The sequence below is a fragment of the Cuculus canorus genome, chromosome 14, assembly GCF_017976375.1.
Source record: "Cuculus canorus isolate bCucCan1 chromosome 14, bCucCan1.pri, whole genome shotgun sequence".
Lineage (NCBI taxonomy): Eukaryota > Metazoa > Chordata > Aves > Cuculiformes > Cuculidae > Cuculus > Cuculus canorus.
In genome coordinates this window covers 4766617-4786276 of record NC_071414.1, presented here as the reverse complement: position 1 = coordinate 4786276, position 19660 = coordinate 4766617, and the positions used below count along the sequence as shown (strand labels likewise).

At 39.2% G+C, this 19660-nt stretch overlaps 1 protein-coding gene across 1 annotated transcript in view; it reads right to left on the bottom strand.

Moving 5' to 3' along the window:
* SLIT3 (slit guidance ligand 3) overlaps positions 1 to 19660 on the bottom strand; it is a 518194-nt gene that overhangs the window by 468503 nt on the left and 30031 nt on the right. The window lies entirely within an intron of this gene.

Below are 19660 nucleotides of genomic sequence, written 5' to 3'. Positions count from 1 at the left end.
CAGATTAAGTTTGTAGAATAGGAGGCTCCAGACAACAAACAGACCAAAACACGCAGGCAGTAATAAAAAAAAGAAAGTATTTTCAAGGTTAGAAAAATTGTTGTCCAAGGTTAGAAAGTTTGCACGCTGAGAAGTCAAGCATTTATAATTTGCAGTGACAAGAAAAACTTTTTGGAGAAAACAAAAAAAAACACTACCATCAAAAAAATTTTTCCTATGTTATCAAATTAAACCAGAAGATGATATATATTAAATGATTTCCTATTCTTTGAATAGGCCAATACTGTCCTACCTGTGGATGGATAAAGGATCAATGTGGTTCCTAACATGCCATTTGACCAGAACTTCATTTTATCCTCACCTCTCAGTAAACTCCAGGACAAATAAGGAAACTTCAAGTACAAGGTGAAGCAAACACTAGGAATACCACCACAGCAGGAGAAGCTCTAGTGCAGCTGATCATTAGGAGAGCTTCAAAGCACAGGAGAGCACACTTGAAGGAATCTGTTGGGCAGCAGCCTCTTCAGACACAAAAAGACCCATAGAGGAGTACAGAAATTCCCTATGCTTGCCTAAATCTAATACATATGAGAGCCTTTCACCATCCTCTTACTGCATAAATTTCATTCATTTCATTCTAATTACAACATTTATTCTGATTTGATAAATACCTTGGAAAACTAAACCATCTATTATTACAATAAAAGAACAAATGGTCTGCAAAATAATAAACAAAATAAGCCAAAGTCTTGTAAAATGATTTTGTGTGCATTGTTCTTGTAACTGTACTGTATTAATAAATACAGATATTCCTGATTTTAAATTAGTGACTTATTTAAAAGAGAAATATCATCAAGATATGATATCTGGAAATTGGGGTTTAAAAGCCAAGCCATTTTTGCAGGTACAACTACCTAATTACACCACGAAGGAAAAACATGCCAGTTTTGTCAATCTGAACCATAGATTAGAACTAAAAAAAAAAAAACTTAATTACATTTTCTCATAAGCCAAAAGAGTCATATTTTGATTGTCACACCAAATCCTTTGTATTCTTCAGACTGGAAATACCACCTGGAACTCGTAGCACATCAGCAATAACTTTTCATCTGTCCTCTTCTCTCACGTTAGAAAGACATCCACCAGGCAGTCTGCGCGCACAGCACCAGCCAGCACCACACCGATAGTGAAGAGGAAGGAATCTGGGGCACAGAGCCAGCCAAGATCTGGTCCAGGTTATTTGACCTGCGACTGCTGGGTGAGAACGCAGCTGTTCAGTCTCTGAAGTATTTTGAGCTGGATGTTTTACAGCTAATAAGACTAGCAAAATATTCTGGGAATTTGGAGCACTGGGCAGAATGATGCATAATCATGTAATGCCACAGAACAGATTAGCTCCGGTGCTGGATCAGAAGCAACTCTGGATGTGCACAGCATGCAGTCCAGACTAATAAAACCTCCTGGAAGCTGAAGAACCACGCAGAGAGACTCTCCAGCAGTCATGTCAGCTCTGGCAATACCTGCATTGAGTCAAACTTATTAAGTCTGATCAGACGCATACCAACTGTACAGGCAACAATCTGCATACACTACAAATCCCTCCATCTCCCAAATTACTTGAACTACTACTTTGCACAGGAAATACAGCTTGGCATATTCCACTGTGCTAATCTGCTCCTCAGGTCCCCCTAAGTGACCCATTAAAGGTGACCAACCACCAACTGCACATTACATTCCTCAATGTGTGAGCAACTCCACGCCCCTTCCAAGGCTTCCACGTGAGACCACGACACCAGCACAGAGTCCTCCCACTAGGCTCAAATGTATATTCATCTATGCTTCCACAGGAAGATGTTTACAGAGCTCTAAAGAGTAAAAGCTAAAAGTCTATATTTCTGCATGCAGGAATTCACTGTGCAAATGAACTGTTTCTTCTGAAATTAATAGAAAACACCTGCTCACTTTTAGTCACTCAAATGGCGTAGTAAGCTGAAATATCCTATCTAAGGCACAAGCTGATCTAGACTTAAATTATGTTTGGATACAATATGGTTTCATCATGGTGAAATCCCTCCCGTAGAACCAGGCATACGTGGTTCAACACAGAGTTAAAACTTCAGATTAAGTACTGCGGTATTGCAGGAGCCCTTACTTCTATAAAACTTATAACGTTACATATGATAATGTTCATAACATCATGTATGTGCATAATATCTCTGCCCACCACAACAGTTATGAATGACAGCTTTATATAATAAAACTATAAAAATAGATTTGCCCATAAGTTCTAAATAAAAGAGTAATTCCTTCCTTCAATGCTGAAGACAGCAAGACATGCCCACGTTACTTTGTTAGGTACAGACCTCAGGTCACTTGTTGACTATTCTTCTGGATATTGTATGACATTGTTGTCAAGGCAGATATAAAATAAGATAGGCATGAAACAAAGCAAACAGTGATAGGCTACCTCCCAAGAAAATGACTAAAAATACCTTTAAGAGAAACTGGGGAGCTGAAAAAGACTTGTGAGCTATTTTTCTGAAACAGTACTAAGCTACTTTGACAGGGGGGAAAAAATAACAGAGAATAGGAAACAAATAAAAACATTCAAAATACCTATAAAACAAGAAACTTGCCTGTCCTTCCACAAAGAAAGCCAAAGTCTTCCACAGCAGTGTCAGGGACTGCACACTGCAAGGTTTTTAGAGGTGCTGGGCTGCAAGGTGAACTCAGGCACACATTTTTAAACTATTTTCTACTTCCTAACCTCTTCGCTCCACTTGACAGTAGCATCTGAATTTATTAGTCAGTATTTAGATCTGCCAACGACTGCATTACTAATGGCAACTGCAGCTGAAACTGGAAAGAGTAAAAAGATAAACTCCAGAAAAAACTAATGCTATTTAGTACCCGAATGGCAAAATGACATATATAATTCATTGCAGGTAAAATTTAACTGATGTGCAAGGAAATGGACTTCTAAGTTCACAGACACAACAGGTGGCTCTAAACTGAAAATCACTTCTCAGGAAGTAGACACATAAAAACATCAACTCACTGCTCTGTAGCAATTCATAAAGCAAGTGTGACAAATGATGAGAAGAGTATGATTATTTGTCTCTGTAAATCCTTGGTGTATCCAGACGGCAAAGACTGAAAACTTTGGCCATTTCCAAACCAAAAAGGATCCCCTAAGGTTTGGAGAAAGATGGCTAGGATGATCAAAGTTAGAAAGCAGCTTCCATGTTGGAACGACTTAGTAGGTAGAGACTCCCCACAAGGAAAACAGCTGAGAACGGATATGCCAAAGGTCTGTACAACTCTGAAGTAAGGGAAGGTAGTAAGAATCAGTTGCTCTCATCTTTTACAAAACAAACAAAAAAACCCTTGCAATTATCAACCGTTGTTGATGGTAGCTTCAAAATGCAAATAGAATTCATTTTCCCCACACAACAAGCAGTTGAATTGTGTAGCAATGGATCGTGTATGATTAGTTGCTAGTTTATGTGGGTACAGAAAACAAACAAGTAGGAAAAAAAGTTAAGTAATATTAATTATAAAGACCCAGCTGATGATACAAGTGATCTCTGCCACAATATGATTGATACACTTGCTTTTTCTTCATTTGCTCTTCCTTAGAGCATTTTAGCTGGAGACATGATGCTGGCTTACATGTACACCGGGTCTGAGCTGCTACTGCCGTTACCTTCTGGCTTTTGGTACATTTTTTTTCCTGCTACTTTCATCAGGAAAGAATTCCAACTCACTACTAGAAATTTTAATTTACACTAAACAACAGGAGCGTAGATTTTAAGCCTCTACTCAAAGTACTTCCCCAAAGTCTCTTTAGACGGTGAAGTTTGTCTGCTTTATATATTCAGTGTGTTCCAAAAGCTTAAACAGACTACCTGAACATCAAGGAACAAAGTAAAAGATTGATAATTACAGTCACAAACAAGAGACACAGACGTGTATATAGGCATATCCACAGATCTATGTATACATCTCTTTGAATATTAGTTCCTTCTCATTTGGCTGAGGGACATGGTTTAGTGGTTGATAGGAATGATTGGACTCGATGCTCCCAAGAGGTATTTTCCAACTTGGTGATTCTATGATTCATTTTCTTGCAACCAAAGCCTTTCTGTCCCCACCTGGATTCCCTCACATGCTTCCGAGTAAGTTCTTTGACTCCTCCTAGATATCTTGGAGGCTGACTTTTATTCTCATATAATAAAAACACATAAATATTGTACTTCACAACTTTATCATGTTACAAATTGTATTTTCTTGCTTCATGATTCAAATGGCCCAAAACGCAGGTTTATAGAATTTGTGCCCTTTAAAAGTCACAAGACACATACATGCAACACTGTCCTCCAGTTTATTGTCGTTTTCTTTAGAGCGGCCACACACAGCATCAAACACACTGCTAAAATAACTGGACAAACCTCCCCCTCAGCTCCCAGAAATATTTTGCTCATACACACAAGGAGCCCAGTTTCTCCCTTTGGTCCCTCAGCCCTCTGCCCAATCGAGGTTCCTGTATCCTGACGGCAAAGGGATGGAGGGAAACAACATCCATGTCAATTAGGGACTATCAAGGGCCTTTAAACAAACAATGGAGAAGTTATTAACTGTGAAATTCCTACCTTCCTGGCTCCAACCAGGCTAATAACATTTCTTCCTCTGTCTGAAGCTGGGATAGAAGAGAAACTTAACTATTAAGATTCCCCTATTGAAAAACAGAGTAAGAAATAACCACTGGAGCCTGGAAAGAGACAATGCTACCAGCCTAGAGGCTGACTGGAGATGCTTCTCAAGATCGCTCCATGAAATAAACAGAGAAAGTGAGCTACACTTCTACAAGGGTTATCTTTACCTTTTTATATTTTTTATATTTTTGGTTTATTTCTTTTCTTGGCTTCTGGATAACTTCTAGATGAGTGAAGAAGCTCGATTTTAATATGAAATTTTCCAAGTCGTTTTCCAGCCAGAAGCCAGGCTTTCCTGAAGGAGTAACTTTCTTTAGGGCAGTGACTTCACCTGCGTCCCTCACGTTTACCCAATTGGAAGGGTCACATCCAGTTCAGGTACTGCTGTCTCATGGAGCTTCTCTCACAAAAAAAGGAAACAGGAGCTAAATCTAATCTATATCCGAGGCACAATCAGTATAGATAGAAAAGAACAAAATCCGTGTAGCAGCACAACTTAACATAGTAAGAAATCATCCAACTTCTCACCACAGGAGATAGTTGGTATTACAATAAAATAACTACGTTGGGTTTTTTATTCTGCTGCTTCAGGGTCACGTATTAAACCTTTTAACTTTTGCAGCTTGCAACCATGGTAATTTTTCTTAAAGAACCCAAACCAGATTCCTCGCTACTGCCAATCATAAATGAGACAACGATTTCAACAATCACACGGCGTAATGCCCCTTAAATGCACAACACTCCTTGCCCCTCAAGGAGGACTGGAAGACTTCAGAAGGTTCACAAGAATTTCTGACTTCCAAAGTCAAATAAAAGAGTAAAATCACACTTTCAACCTCAGAGACATGTACATTCCTTACACAATTAATATGGAAGTGGTTTAATGTAATCACATTTCTTCTTGATATTTTTCAGCTCATGGATCACTATTTCTCTGAAGGAATATATTTTATAACCTGCAACATGACACTGGTTGGTTTAAGGCATTTAAAAATAATATGATTTGTCTCATTTATTTACACATCAGCTGTACAAATGCATGCTTAGTGTGGGTCTGACAATAGCAATGTTAGCAGATCATATCAAATATAATTGCATCCATTTTTTTTTTTTTAGATGGAGTGTTTTCAGCTTCATGCTTTGTTCTTGCAGCAGCTGCAGAACAATCTTACTCTGAGTAAGAAGCAAACCAAGGAAAACCCAAACCCCTTTTCTGCAAAGTTACAGTGAGGGGATGCCTATTAACTACATGAGAAACTTCCTTCGCGCTCTTCAGAGTTCCTCTTCAGGCACTCGTCTCCTTCCCATGGAATACGTAACCAATATCAAAGCCAAAAGTAAAAGCTAAAAGCCAAATGTAAAAGCAAGTCAAGCGCTATTTATTCAAACTGGGGAAATGGTACAACTTCCCAATGCAATTTTGCTTCTTATTAAGCTATTTACTTGATTTAAGAATTTTAAATACCATAACATCACTAAAACACATTTCATGCCGTCAGCAAATATTTAAGGCATGAGCAGAAAACCTTGAAGTTACGTGCCTACGGAGGGAAAAGTAAAGGACCTGGCTTCTACAAGAAAAATCTCACAATGAATAAACCTCTTAGAAACACACGCTCCCTTTCTATTTAAAATGTCTTGAAGTATTATATTTACTAATACTATTCCTGTATATTACTGAACATACTCTATGCAGAAATTTAAGTTGACACACAGACTATGATACAAACTGTCAGTTGTCTCCATGAGTATAAGAATTAGCTAAACTTTAATCCTAATAAATGCACGTGATACCCACTGGCCTCCAAATACTGTGTCTGCTTTTCTACTGAGCGCCAACAGCTTTACTACCAAATCAAAGTACTGCATATTTGTCACTAAACAAGCGGTACTCCATTGCTTTCCACACAACTCAAACAACTTCCGAATTTAACATCTATATTTGCATTGCTGCCTATTATGCAAGTCATTTGCCAAAAGAAAATGAAACTTAGTGTTCTACATTTTTTTAAACGGGTAGTTTTAAGGGAGCAGTCCTGGTACTGGAGCCTTTAATACCCTGAAATTATTCAAATAACTTGGGGTTCATTCCCAGTTAGGTAATTTATTTTATTTCACACTCAAAACACGTGGTTCTCATTTTGGGCAATAAACAAGCAAGCTTTTGCTCCTTTGTTATTAAGAGCTCTACGGCATTGTCCTTGGAGAACAGCTTCAGGGAACATGATGAAGTTGAAGTCATTTCTATGAGTTACTCTAAGGGAAAAGTGGTTACATCACAAGCTGGGCGTAAGCAAGGAGCAATAAAAATGAAATAATGCATAACAGCAGACTCAGACAGAAAGACAGGGGTTATTGAACTCTAAGGAGTTACTACATTTCATCTTTTAAACAGCAGGGACTTGGGAAACAGTAAAGTAGGAGCACAGTCAATAGCATTCCAAAGTCTCATCAGAAAATCCTATCAGGACCAAGAAATACTTGTGGTCATTAATTTAAATTCTTCCTTTGCTTGGTATCGCTTCGTTTTTCTAAGGGCAAACACTCAAGATAGGGCACCCATTAAAGAAGTCAACCGTGTCCCCTACTCTCTGTCAGCACCTCTTTATATTGCCACACCAGGAAATCAAGCCAGACGATATGTAACGGCATTTCAATAAGGTTGCTATGAACAACTCAGTACAACTGCATTACAGGAGTATGGTGTGGAATAAACGAACTTCTTTATTTACGTGACATGTTAGTACAGAAGCTCTTCCAAAATTTGTGAGAGATACCACTACATGTCGCTAAGGAACTGTTTTTTTGAAGGAAAACTGTTTACAACAGTAACAACTTGGAGATCTCTTATTACAAACACAGCAGACTGGGTGGTCCTGGTTCACATTTTCAAAGCTGTCAGAAATAATAACCTTTATTAGCAACTTTTCATGACACTGGAAAAGATTATCTACCCTGTACTAGAACCAGACCACTTTTCTCTGTACAAAGCAGCAGCGTACAAACTGTTGGCTCTATAACACTTCCAAGTTTTCAATATAAGAATACCTCTTTTTTTTTTTTCTCATTTCCTAAGATGTCTTCATATGAGAAGATTTGACATTTAGATGGAAGATAGAGCCAGTATGTAACCATTAATACAGACTGTCTCTGGCTAGTAACAAACATAGCGAAAAAAGTATGAAGAACAACTAGGAAAATCAACACTTTCCCAAAGTCAACATGAAGAAATGAAAAAGGTCTGATAACGTTCACATATGTATTAAAGACAGAGATCAATACTTTGTATCATACAGAACTGGACAGAAGTTACCTGAAGAGGGGAATGGAGAAACCGAAATATCAGACAGCGCTTATTAACAACAAGAAAATAACAGCAAGAAAACACTGTGACTCCAGAAGTAGCAAACAAAAGTACATGGACAATGTCTTAACTCAGTAGCATATTTACAAAACCAGTTACATAAAGTACCATCCTGCATGAATATCTGCCTTCATCAGCCTTTAACATAAAAGAATTCACAAGTTCTCTTTAACTATCATGCAAATAAATCCCAAAAAGCTTGATCAACAAACCCTCGAACATCGAGATGCTCCCTGCAAAAGCTGTTTCTCTGTTTCTGCAATGTTTTCATTAAGTTCTCTTTTTTCTAATTGGAAAAAAAAAAAAGTAACAATTCACACAAAACCTTCCCATTTCTGTCTCTCCAAAAACCTAATACAAAATGGGAAACTTTCCCATTATTCTTCCACAGACTATGTGAAAACAATAGGACCTCCTGCAAGGGACATAAAGAATGTAACGCAGTATCCCTGTATGTCCATCACCTTTAATACCTCGTCAGTTTTTGTCAAGGCAGTAAAACAGAGATGGTTAAACCATTTTCTGACATCATAGAGTCAACTCTCCAGGTCAGGGCTGTAACCCTACGTGGGAAGGAAAAAGTCAATTCTCACATGCCCATCTCCAAGCTGTGTTGCCCCCGCTGACAAGCCTTAAAAGTTTATATTAATCAAACTAAGCACTTTCAGAAGTCAGAAAGAGCTATGAATAATCAGCAAGAAAACAATTTGCAAGGTAGAACTATTACTGCAATTTTTACCAGAAGAAATAGAACGCTGTTCCTATTTGATCTGTTTTAATAACTCAATACCAGCCCAGCTCACCTCGCCTCTCCATATATAGTAAAGAATGCTTCTGAGGCAATGCCTTACTCCTTCCTCCCTGGGGCTGTACGCCAAGCAGAACTATGAAAAACGGAAGACTAACAGAGTCATCTCCTGCTTGAAATCAAACTGGATGCTTAACAAAGGATGCATCCTCTAAAGCCAACAGAAATTATATAAGGAAATAATTAAGTGGAACAAAGAGCACGCTGTACACTTGACTTAAATTTGAGAACAAAAAAGCCACTCTTGTGACCGCTTTATCACAAGCCTGTGGGAATTACCTATCCCAGCTCATTCAAAGGACATGTTCTCACTAGGAAGCCACGAGGGGTACCCAGCCACAAAACCCCATTGTCATTAAAGCAGCTCTTATCTAAAAATGGAACATACTCAGTTTCTGTGACAACTACCTCTGATCCAATTCCACTTTTCCAGCAAGTTATCAAATGCAGCAGGTCAGTTTTTCTGAGATACTTCAGTACCTTGCAGTTCCTATTTCTATCTTATATTCCTAATATATTGCATCACACCCATCCCACTGGTAACTATCAACAACAAAAATTGAAGTGTATACATAATAACTATAACATCTGAATGAGCCCTAGAACCCACTCTTCTTCTTTTGATGTTCATATTACAACACCTTGAGACAAAGGGAGATACGGAGAAAAGACCATCTCCAAGCAGCCAAGAACATAATGCTAACACGAGATTAACTATAAGACAACATGAATTTGTTTGCTCTGCTCTATATGGGAGGCTAAAGCTTCAGCTGAGCTCCAGTTCAATGGACACAGTTAACATGAAGTAGGCACCAGAGGAAAAGCAACATCAAGGCTGTAGTGGTCTGACCAAGAACAGAAAGGCTTCAAAGCCCACGTTTTCACATACTCTCTTTGAAAGAGCTAAAATACCTTAAGTACTTCAAATTCATCATCTATGTTTCACTCAGGAACTGGATTATTTAAGGACTGCTGTGCTTGACAGCATGAAATCCAGCCAGTAACGCTTCCAGTATTTCTAAAATGGCAAGCACTATAATTCTTCTAATAAGAGGAAGCTTAAAGAATCAAAATCTTTTTGAAAAAAATATTTAAGCTAAACAAAGTTCATCCAAATTATTCAGACCAGTGATGCAGCAGTTCTCACCCAACAGTAACACAGACTAAGTATTTCCTACAGACCCTGGAGAAATAACTGCTAAATCCTTAAGTGTTTTGCTTAAGCAAATACTCCTATAAATCTTCATCGAGTATAAAAAACTGCTAAAATCAAACAAACATGCCCCAGAAAAGAATAACGTTTAGAACCTCTGCTGTAACGTTCAGTGCAGATCAGCTACTGCAACTGAATTATGGTTACGATGTAGTGCAAGTGTCATTATTCCATTTGCTTTGTAACCATCGCTTTCAGAAGCTTAAGAATCCTGCGGTTACAGAACCTCTTGTCTACATAAATTAAACCCAAATTTGTTTTTCCATGAGTTCTTATGGGTCAGTGACCTACTATGAAAATGTTTTGGATAAAACCACGCTCGTTTATTATCATATTGTTAAAACAAACCTCTTTGTTTTGTAGCCCTGGTCAGATGTACTAATGCAAACCAACGCCGACGCACTGAAGCACGCCTCCTGCTTTCTTGCTAGCTGCCCTTCGCCTCTCTTGCACTTTTCCTGTGTTTGGATTTCTCCTGTGCAGACCTATTTACAGAGCTGCTAATGGCTTCCTTCAGAAAAAAGGTGCCAACTTGGGCGGTTTTTTAATGTTTACAGAAGAAATAAAAGCTTTGCTGTTGCATCAGCAACAACAAAAAAAACTCTGGCTGTCCAGCAACATCTGAGCAATATCTAACTATACAATTAAGTGCTACTAACACAGTGAAATATGAAATTTGAGGATATTAGTGCCTGGTAGGCATCCACAGTACATAAACACAGTTATTTGGAACTACAATGTTCCCAAATGCATGCGTCCAATTACAAGATGCAGCCACTACATATCCACAAATCCACACATCTTCAAGGAATCATTCTAAGTGGTTTCTCATCACTACTTTATTCACTGAGTAGTCCCCAAAGAGGAAGAAAGTGACAGCTATCGAGTAATTTGAAACTTTTTCCAACTCTTCCCCCCACAAAATAAACCCAACCAAAAAATACAGTTCTTGTTTAACTGATTTACATAAAAGACAACTGGATGAATGTATCTCCAAACTAGTTCATCTCTATCACAGGCTTAAGAAATTTTTTGCTGAATAAGATGGTCCAGCATAAACACAAATTTACAATGAAAGGTACACATCTGTCTTAAGCAGCCAGGAGTGCGGAGAACTCACAATCAGACTGCAGTATTATCATTACCATAAAAGAAAACTACAGGGCAAATTTAACTCTTTTTCTCAAATGAGCCTAGGAAACATTTATATTTCCAAGCATATAAACTGTATACACATCAAACAAGAGCTCATCTCTGTACAAGAACAGTTAGACATATTGGACTTAAAAAATGTTTATGATCATCCTAAGTTTTAAGCACATTCCTTTCTGGGATATACATTTACTGCTCATTCTATATATGAAAGACGATGTATCATTACTGGACAGTACCATTCTACAATAACCAAAGTAACATTTTCATGAAAGCTTAATATAAATGATAAAATACATTATTTACTATATGAACTGGGTATAAGAAATAGGTCATACTTGAGCATTTGTTTTGGTTCTCAACTGTTTTGAGAGGCTTGACTCTTTACAGGAATGTATGTATGGAAGATGTTATAACATTCCTTTCTAACAAGAACAACTTTTTTGGACTAATAGTTACAAATTCCGCCCCCCCCCTAAAAACAATTTTGTGTTGATTGTATGTTTAATCATGGGAAATGGCAAAGAGAGACTTCTCTGAAATAAATAAATAAGAAAACAAACGTTCCTGGCCATAACAAGTATGCCATTTATAAAAACTAAAGTAGCATAAGAATAACACATTTCATCAAAATCTTCCAGAGCAGACAGCACCCAATACTGACAGATAAGTGAAGTATGTGAGCCATATCTTGGGAACATTTATTTTGGCTGTTTTAGCCAATAGCAGCACATAAAGCTGAATCAAAAAGTAATACAAAATTAATGAGCTTTCTTCTTTCCTTCCAAGAATTAATAAAGGTGAGCTGTCAGCTTCAGCCAAGATCTTGCTTGTTAAGATATAGTACTTGCGTTCCTCCCCAATGACTTACTAAAGTGTACTATTCACACTCAAGCTGTCAATATCTATTCTATTATTTTATTTATTTGTAGTCACAACTCCCCTATACACAGCAAGAACTACCACATTCTTGCAACCTTTCTTATCCCGTGTGATTCTAAATGTGAACGTGAGGTATCAACCACACCGCTAAGCAGTCCACCGTTCGTGCGTTGTACAGCAGTTTCCACTACATCTCAGGAATAAAATTTGTACCTGTTATTTTACCTTCTCACTATCATTCACATTTCTCAGGGAACCTACTGTCTTATAGGAAACAGGGCTACCTTATTAGTGGCTTGACAGCACTCCTTTAAAGTCAGATTCCAGTGTGAGCTTCTTAGTGGAATAAAAAGCAACTGCAGTCCATTAAAAACCTCTGTTCTGAACAGGAAAAAGCAGTGGAACTTTCAGAAGTGTCTCTACTCGCTGCATAAAAAGGATACCGTATCCCTAATACCTAAATTGTAGGCAGCTAGTTCCATAAAAGCAGAATAAGATTTGGAAAAGATAATAAGCAGTTTAGTTTCTTACAATAGATGAACATCAGAAAGCATCCAGTACTGGAACCCATTTCTAGTCCACATGGATCAGTATCCCCTTTCCAACAGTGCCAATAAGCAGATGCCTACAGAGGCATAAGTAGAGGGCAAGGATGGATGACACTCCTCCACCAGCTGTGCTAGCTTTCTACCTTGTTGAGGGAGGCTTATTAGCTGAATAAAAGATTTTGCACATTTAGCAGCCCTCAAAGGATGTCTCTTTCATGAGCACAGTCAGCCTTCTGATGACCATCTGTGAATTTCTATTTTAGTCTTTTATGAGCTCCAATATTTTAGGATTTCCCTACCCCACCTCCTCTCCATTTCCCTGTTCTTCAACCCTCAACTGGGTCTACTGTATTATTTCACAGTCACGCAACTTCATAACGGTCTTCTACAGTTCCTTAGAGTGGGCATTTGGTTGTATTTTGCAGAGTGTCTCAAAGGGAAGCCTTGGACCAAACTCCAAACTGTAAAGTGAAAAGGAACAGCAGGGACTCAAATGACACTCGGAAGAAGATCCTGCAGTACAGCGTGCTCCGTTCTCCATGATTACACCACTGGCACCCAAGAATAAAACCAGCAGCACCCCTTCATACACTCTCACCCAAAATACTGTACTCCTCACCCGGGACTGCTCACAATGTAAACAGTTGCACAGACACTCATTTCAAAGGCAATGCTAAAGGCTTCTTGAAACCGCACAGTACAAGACATTGCTTTTGCAGATGGTGGTTATAGGATTCCTTTATTAAACAAAAAAAATGGAGTAATTTCTTAGGTGATATAGGACAAATTCTTAACAATATCAACTAAATATTAACAAACATCGATAAATATTGCTTGAAATTGCAGTCATCAGACAATGCAGCAAAGACCTTCATATTGCCAGCTCACACATGCAGGCAATGCAAGGACTAGATACTAGACTATTCTTCAAATCAGGACAACACACTTGAGAGTGTAATGTACTGAATTTCCTTTTACTATATTCTTTTGGCCAGCTTCCACAAAGAGTGGTTAAGTTTACAACTGGTCTCTGCTAGAAACTAGTTCCCCCCATTTACAAAAGATCACACATCACTGCCATCTGGGATTAGAAAACACAGATTTATTTCACCCTATGTATGGTGGATCTTGCAGCAGTCATTCTGTCCAGCACGAAAGATTGACTCAAAGCTTCGACATTTGCTGCACCCTGAGTTCCTCAGGACTCTATGGGGGACTCTTCGGTACGGACACTAAAAAAATCCATCCCTGCCAAATACAAAGACACCATAGCTTCAAGACACCACTAGGAGAGCCCAGCATGCCATTCACACCCTCTTTAAAGGGAAAAAAACAAGCATAAAGGGCTACCTTGGGACCAGAATACTGGCAAAAGTTATTGTTTCTCACTCCCAAAACATCACCTGTTCCTGGGGAGTTTGGCAGCGAACCAGGTACTACACCGACTTAGGTACGGTAGCTGGAGAAGGAAGAGGGAAGTACACAAGTAATAAAATTGATTAATTATCAGACCACAGCCTACATCCATTCCAGTGAGCCTCTGTTGTTCAGCAATTATGATCACTGATTTCCCATTAGATATATTATGTCATAAGGAAATGGGGACACAAATTTACTCTGGAAGATCACATTCAAACTACCTTCCATATTTACTGATCCATATGGCCTCAGCAGCGAGTGAAGCATACGCAGTTACAGAAAAACAGCCAAACTGCACTCACTGCAAACCTTATATAAACACTATAGATCTGTCCATACTGCCAAAGATTTGCAATAAGCTTTTGTTTACAACAGCAAAAAACTATCCAATGCTTTCATTAATTTGCCTGCTACTCCAAAGCACTTAGCAATCTTCCCACTCAGCATGTTACTTATGGAAGATGCTTTTTGTATTACATGATTTATTTAAAGCCTGTTCAATCTCAATTTATGAAATCCAGATTGTGAAGTAACACATAATTTATTCTTGTCCTTAGCATCTTGGGTCCTTAACAGCAATTTTACTGTACACTGTGCCAAACAATACACTTTAATACCTTAATCAAGCATTTAGGAAAACGCTTACAAAGATTCAACGCACAGTAGCATCTCTGCAGATAAAGGTCAAATATCTTCCATTCTAATCTCTCAACGTGCACAACACCATACATGTACACACTAGGGTTAAAATCTGGATTCTAGCTTTCTTTTTTTTTTTTTTTTTAAAGCTAATTATTTTTCCCAACTTTGAAAAGATTTGATTTGGCCATGCTTATACGTTTTTCCCCCCCTCCTTTAAACAACAAAAACACGTTTTTAGTGTTTTCAGATGTTGAGATCTTTCATGCTAGCTAAAGACACTAATTTGAGTAGAAAGAACCAGCCAACAGCCCAAGACCAGTCTTTTGAAGATAATACAGCTACGTGACAATTTCTGGCAGTTGGCCGCGGAAAAGTCAGGATCACTTGGTGTCTTATATCCTGCCTCATTTTTCACATAAATGTGTGACATACATCTGGCTCTGGAATAAACTTCAGTTCATCTTTTAGGCCCACCAGAGTGCTTCTTTCTTTTTAAATCTTTTTACAGAGAAAATTTCATAATCACTTTACCTTAAAATAATACACTGCGTTAACAGCAAAGCATACAGCTAAAAGCTCAACTAAATGTGGGGTTAATACACTGTGCCAGTGTAGCACTGCATGTGTATGAGCATATGCAACTGCACTTCAAATCACAGAATCAGAACCAGGAAAGACAATCCAAGTCAAACCTTTTACAGTTAACTATTATAGAATCATAGAACCGTCTGGGTGGGAAGGGACCTTAAAACATCATCCGGTTCCAACCCTGCTGCCACAAGCAAGGCCAATGGATCACGTTGCTCAAAGTCCCACCCAACCTGGCTGCAGAAGGGAACTAGAAAGAGAATTACAGTTCCTGAAACCTGCTGTACACCAGCAGGCACAGGTGCTCTTCCAACATTTTTACTCTGCTACTAGTAAGGAGGGCAGACTATCAAAACGACAACTGGCACTGTCAAGTCAACGCAGAAAATTTCCATAGCTTCTTAAACACTTACAGAACACAGAGCTTAGATCTGCTCTGCAAAGTCTATCATTCAACATCAATTGGTCCTGTTTTTTGGAAAGCAGTACTTCGGAGCCAAAAGGAAAGGTAGAAGTCTGGAAGAAGTGAACAAGCCTGCCAGCTAAAGTCACTCCAGCACCTCAGACATAGAGGCCGCATGGACACAGAGGCTCTACAAGCTCTACAGCTCCTCCACTCCAGCAGTAGACTGCACGAGAACACTGTTGCTTCGTTTGAGGCTTAACAACAGTGCAAAAAGTAGAGGACAGCTGTATGCATCAATTATAGCAAGTAATGTTGTCTCTTAGCTACTTGCCTTTCTACAGCCAGCTAACCTCACCACTAATATTTATCTTTTGGAATAAAACAATAGAAACCTATTGCAATAAAAGCACTGGAAACATCCTGGTTTCCCATTATGTTGAATATCACTGAACAGCCTCAAGAATACTAAACACTAGGACACAGCAGAACGACTTACAATAAAACCACTGAATTATGCTAAGAGATTAAAATGCCTGTGTATTTGGAAAGCTGATTAAAAACATGCCAAAGTAAGAAGCGGGTTTTATTTTCTACACCACTTTATTGCTCAACTTTGTACTTTCTGTTGTTGTAATATACCTCACATTGTGTGCTTCCTTCAATTGCTATTGACAGATTTAATTAAGCTAACATACAATTTTGACAATACCCTGCCTTGTATCTAAGTAATGCCTTTAGATGCTCCATCACTATTGTCAGCATTATTCTTCTTAAAAAAAGAAAGCAGAAAAACTGAAAAAATCAAAGTAAAAAGCTATTAACTGGAGAGCCATCACCGTGGCGTTCTCAGCAGCAGTGGCTAATGTATTTAAAGTTAACCTACAGATAGGTATGCAGGACAGTGCGAAGAAAATTCTACTAATTTACTCAGTTAATAATGATGGATTTGCCTCAACATCCAGATAAACAAAAATATACTGAGTTGAAATAATAGTCACCCCAGGTTACACCCTTTGAACGCTGACCATGGGGCAGGGAGTGGAGCAATATAGTTCCGCTGTTACTTTGAAGGAAAGACCTTTATAGATGGTATTTTGCCAGGAATAGAATTACTCCCTTTTTTTAAGTCCAACCCAATGCATCTCCTTTGTTTAAAAATAAGGCAATGATTACTTTTGCATCCAATTCAACAGATCAAACCAGAACAGTATTCTAAAATCAAAGCAATATAAGCAATTTTTATTTGTTATTTGAAAGAAATTAAATGGAAGAAAGCCAGCTTTTTAAAAATTCAACCATCAGACTTTCTTCATTAACATTTTGCAATGTTTGACAATACTTTATAAAATAGCTTTAATATTACCTAAAATGTTGCAATCTAGCCTTTATAAGTTATGCCAAACTTTCCACAGTTGACTCTCCAAAGCTTACTGAGTCACAGAAAAAAAAAAAAATAAAAATCAGATTTATAGTTTTGTCCTAATAGTGATTTAAGCTAAAATACCAAAAAGTTGCAAGTTTCCAGGCCTCCCTTTCATACTACATTCATTTATGAAATACTTTAATGACAGGCAATCCTAAAAGAGAAGCCGAGATGCAGTATGTTCAACAGGCCAAGCTGAGAGATCGCACAGGAAAAAAGAAAAAGCAAGACTGCCAAACATTACATACTGAAACGGACATGATTAAAGGTATCATATTTCCTGACTTCTGGTTTCACAAAACATTTTCATTTGCAAACAGAGCAGGCTTTACAGAAAAACAACACATTAAGATGACACTTGAGGATCACTTCTAGTTCCTAGCAGCCAACTCTTCTTCCAGAGTACTTTCAGAATTCATTGCATGGTTTAACAAAATCTATCTTTATCTAAACAGAGATATGAGAGAGATTTATCTTGTATATACACACACAGAGAAAAAAAAAAAAGCTTAAAACTAGGACTCAGTAGTTTGGATACTGACTCTTAACATGAACAAACTGTCTTCTACAGTGTCAGGCTATGCCTAATTTTTGAAAATTAAAATGGTTATTATTTTTTACTGCCCAAAAACTGTGAAGTAAATTAGCTGTCGGAAAACTCTCATCTTGGAAGCGCTTTCAACCTGTATATAGGTAAAAATGGGTTACGGTCAGAATTTAAAACTCATCTCCCTTATTGCCATAAATGGAGCTTTGCAATTCATGACAAAAATGTTTCATTTTAAAAGTTCAATGCACTGGTTAAACAACTCAAATGTATCATCTGAAACAGCTCTAGGACAGCATAAGCTCTAAACTCCAGACTTCATTTGAACTTAACTCTTCAAAGCTGCGTTAGAAAATATCAATTAGACTATATCAAGTCCTGCAACAAATGACTTGAAGACAGAGTCAAAAATCGAGCATATACCCCCTTGCTTCTCCATTTCACACAGAATCACAGAATCACAGAATCACAGAATCACAAGGCTGGAAAGGACCCATTGGATCATCGAGTCCAACCGTTCCTAACACTCCCTAAACCATGTCCCTAAGTACTTCATCCACCCGTTCCTTAAACACCTCCAGGGAAGGCGACTCGACCACCTCCCTGGGCAGCTGTTCCAGTACCCAATGACTCTTACTGTGAAGAATTTTTTTCTGATATCCAACCTGAACCTCCCCTGACAGAGCTTCAGGCCATTCCCTCTTGTCCTGTCCCCTGTCACTTGGGAGAAGAGGCCAGCTCCCTCCTCTCCACAACCTCCTTTCAGGTAGTTGTAGAGAGTAATAAGGTCTCCCCTCAGCCTCCTCTTCTCAAGGCTAAACAACCCCAGCTCTCTCAGCCGCTCCTCATAAGACTTGTTCTCCAGCCCCCTCACCAGCTTTGTTGCTCTTCTCTGGACACGCTCCAGAGCCTCAACATCCTTCTTGTGGTGAGGGGCCCAGAACTGAACACAGTATTCGAGGTGCGGTCTCACCAGTGCCGAGTACAGAGGGAGAATAACCTCCCTGGACCTGCTGGTGACCCCATTTCTGATACAAGCCAAGATGCCATTGGCCTTCTTGGCCACCTGGGCACACTGCTGGCTCATGTTCAGTCGGCTGTCAACCAGCACCCCCAGGTCCTTCTCTTCTGTGCAGCTCTCCAGCCATTCTTCCCCCAGTCTGTAGCGCTGCATAGGGTTGTTGTGCCCCAAGTGCAGGACCCGGCATTTGGTCTTGTTAAACCTCATCCCATTGGTCTCGGCCCAGCAGTTCAGCCTGTTCAGATCCCTTTGCAGAGCCTCCCTACCCTCCAGCAGGTCGACACTTCCTCCCAGCTTAGTGTCATCTGCAAACTTGCTGAGGGTGCACTCGATGCCTTCATCCAGGTCATTGATAAAGACATTGAACAGAGCTGGACCCAGTACTGAGCCCTGAGGAACTCCACTTGTGACTGGCCTCCAGCTGGAGTTAACTCCATTGACCACCACTCTCTGGGCCCGGCCATCCAACCAGTTTTCAACCCAGGAGAGTGTGCGCCTGTCCAGGCCAGAGGCTGACAGTTTCTGAAGCAGAATGCTGTGAGAAACTGTGTCAAAGGCTTTACTGAAGTCCAAGAAGACTCCATCCACAGCCTTTCCCCCATCCAGTAGTTGAGTGATTTTGTCATAGAAGGTGATCAGGTTAGTTTGGCAAGATCTGCCTTTTGTAAACCCATGTTGACTGGGCCTGATCACCCGGTTCTCTTGCGTGTGCTTCATGATAGCACTCAAGATTACCTGTTCCATGACTTTCCCTGGCACTGAGGTGAGACTGACAGGCCTGTAGTTCCCCGGATCCTCTCTGCAACCCTTCTTGTATATGGGCACAACATCAGCCAGCCTCCAGTCTAGTGGAACTTCCCCAGTCAGCCAGGACCTCTGGAAGATGATGGATAGGGGTTTGGAAAGGACATCCGCCAGTTCCTTCAATACTC